The sequence below is a fragment of the Palaemon carinicauda genome, chromosome 21, assembly GCF_036898095.1.
Source record: "Palaemon carinicauda isolate YSFRI2023 chromosome 21, ASM3689809v2, whole genome shotgun sequence".
Classification (NCBI taxonomy): Eukaryota; Metazoa; Arthropoda; class Malacostraca; order Decapoda; family Palaemonidae; genus Palaemon; species Palaemon carinicauda.
Window position 1 is genome coordinate 120,634,744 of NC_090745.1, and position 2,500 is coordinate 120,637,243.

At 33.4% G+C, this 2,500-nt stretch overlaps 2 protein-coding genes across 5 annotated transcripts in view; one reads left to right on the forward strand and one right to left on the reverse strand.

Annotated features, from left to right (window-relative positions):
* Window positions 1-2,500, reverse strand: part of LOC137615443 (uncharacterized) — a 148,701-nt gene that overhangs the window by 45,622 nt on the left and 100,579 nt on the right. The gene's annotated exons all lie outside the window — the stretch shown is intronic.
* LOC137615442 (glutamate receptor ionotropic, delta-2-like) overlaps window positions 1-2,500 on the forward strand; it is a 26,921-nt gene that overhangs the window by 850 nt on the left and 23,571 nt on the right. The window lies entirely within an intron of this gene.

Below are 2,500 nucleotides of genomic sequence, written 5' to 3' on the forward strand. Positions count from 1 at the left end.
CCATTGGTCAAAATGATGCAATGCCTGAATGTTCGAACTCGTTTTATCTTTATATATTTTCAACTAACGATTCTACCATTTCGGTGACTTGGACTATTTTGTTTTGAAATTTTCTTACAAAATTTAAGTGATTTGTTTCTTCGTTGTATTGCGTAGAGATATGTCGAGTATCGGATAGTTTCAAACTTTACTTAGTCGCTTATATTAATTAGAATTTTTACAAGATTTTTCCGAAATTGGTATGAGGTTAGATGCGTCGATTTAGATTTTAAGACGTGATTAAAATTTTCACTGTTCGGAGTGTTACAGTACTGTGAACTGGAAACGGGAGTCTATAAAGTTTTCATAGTTTACATAGGAGATATTTATTTTAATATTCTTAAAATATTTATTTTTTCATTGTTTCCTTTCCTTACTGGGCTATTTTCCCTGTTGGAGCCCCTGGGCTTATAGCATTCTGCTTTTCCAACTAGGGTTGTAGCTTAGCAATTAATAATAATAATAATAATAATAATATTAATAATAATAATAATAATAATAATAATAATGGAGAATAACTCTTATGCCCAGTTATTGATTGATGCTATTAACTTTTCGAGTTCAGTATTCGTCCGAAATAATTTGATTAGACGTTTACGATACAGAAACTTTTCTTGGCAGATATTTTCTGCTGAGGCGGTCTCGCGACTTACTCGTATTGTCAGGCGTAACTTTGACGACCACCGAAGAACCTTCCGTTGTTTCTTTACTTGTTTTGGGTTTAAATCCAACCCTCCACTGAAGTCGAGTGAACTACTTCTCGGGCGGGTCCATATCAATCATCTAACGAAACATTTTCATTATAACTTATACAATTCCTTGATTGTAGCATCTTTCAAATCATATGATCTTGTGAAAAGTAATATCTTTAGTTTCTTCTTAAATTCAATTGCTCCCTTTAGGTCCTTCATTTCAGTTGGCAGTTTATTATAATGTCTAGGCGCACAGTAGCTAAAAGCCCTTTCACCAAATTTACTATTTGTTCTTGGTTCAGATAGCCTATGTTTTTCACTCATGTGTCTTATGTTAACATTTGTTTCTAGTTCTAGTTTATTCAGGCATTCTTTTAGATATTTGGGTTCATTTTGGTTCAGTATCTTAAACGTTAGTAAGAGTAGCTTGTATTCAATTCTCGCTTTTACCGGCAGCCAGTGTAATTTAATTAGTGCAGGGGTAACTCTTTCCCTATTGTGTAGTCCTTTTATTAATCTAGCGGCTCTGTTTTGTACTCTTGAATTTTCTTCAGCTGATAATTTGGTAATCCATAGAACAGTGAGTTACAGTACATCAATTCTTGAAAATGTGGTGATTAATGAGTATGGCTTGTAGTTGCTTAAAATTTACAGTATACATAATTATCTTGTTTCTGTAAGGTTAATGGTAATTGCTTATTTTGAATGCTTGGATGTTCATTTATCCTATACTAATTTTATTGGTTTAAGGTTTTGGGAAAACTACTATAAACATTATGTGAATAAAATAGAATCTTGAAACTGTATTAACCATTTTGAATTTTTTTTATTGATTTTTCCTTTTATAATTTAAAAAAAAAATGCTGAAGTATTGATTTTAAAGCTTAAGATAGAGTAAACAGACGAAATCTTAACGAGGCCCTTTGCGTCAATGGGCGTAAGAGGAGATGATATAATTGTTAAAGTTCTTAAATGGCCACATATTCCAATCTATACTTTTCCGACTTAGTTCCTTTTCTAGTGTATACTAAAGTTGAGGTGTTATTAAACAATACATCGTATTGACTTTACTACACCAGCCACCCGTTGAGATACTACCGCTAGAGAGTTATACGGTCCTCTGACTGGCCAGACGGTACTACATTGGATCACACTCTGGTTACGGTTCATTTCAATTTTGCTTACACATACACCGAATAATCTGGCATATCCTTTACAGATTCTCCTCTGTCCTTATACACCTGGCAACACTGACATTACTAAAAAAAAAAAATTCTTCACCCAAGGGATTATATAACTACTGCACTGTAATTGTTCAGTGGCTACTTTTCTCTTGGTAAAGGTAGAAGAGACTCTTTAGCTATGGTAAGCAGCTCTTCTGGGAGAAGGACACTCCAAAATCAAACCATTGATCTCTAGTCTTGGGTTGTGCTATAGCCTCTGTACCAAGGTCTTCCACTGTCTTGGGTTAGAGTTCTTTTCCTTGAGCGTACACTCAGGCACCCTATTCTATCTAATTTCTCTTCCTCGTATTTTGTTGAAGTTTTTATAGTTTACATAGGAAATATCTATTTTAATGCCACTAATTAAAATATTTTATTTTTCATTGTTTCCTTTCCTCACTGGGCTATTTTCCTTGTTGGGACTCCTGGGCTATTAGCATCCTGCTTTTCCAACTAGGGTTGTAGCTTAGCAAGTAATAGTAATGATAATATATATACATACTTACTACATATTATATATATATACATATGTATGTGTGTATATAG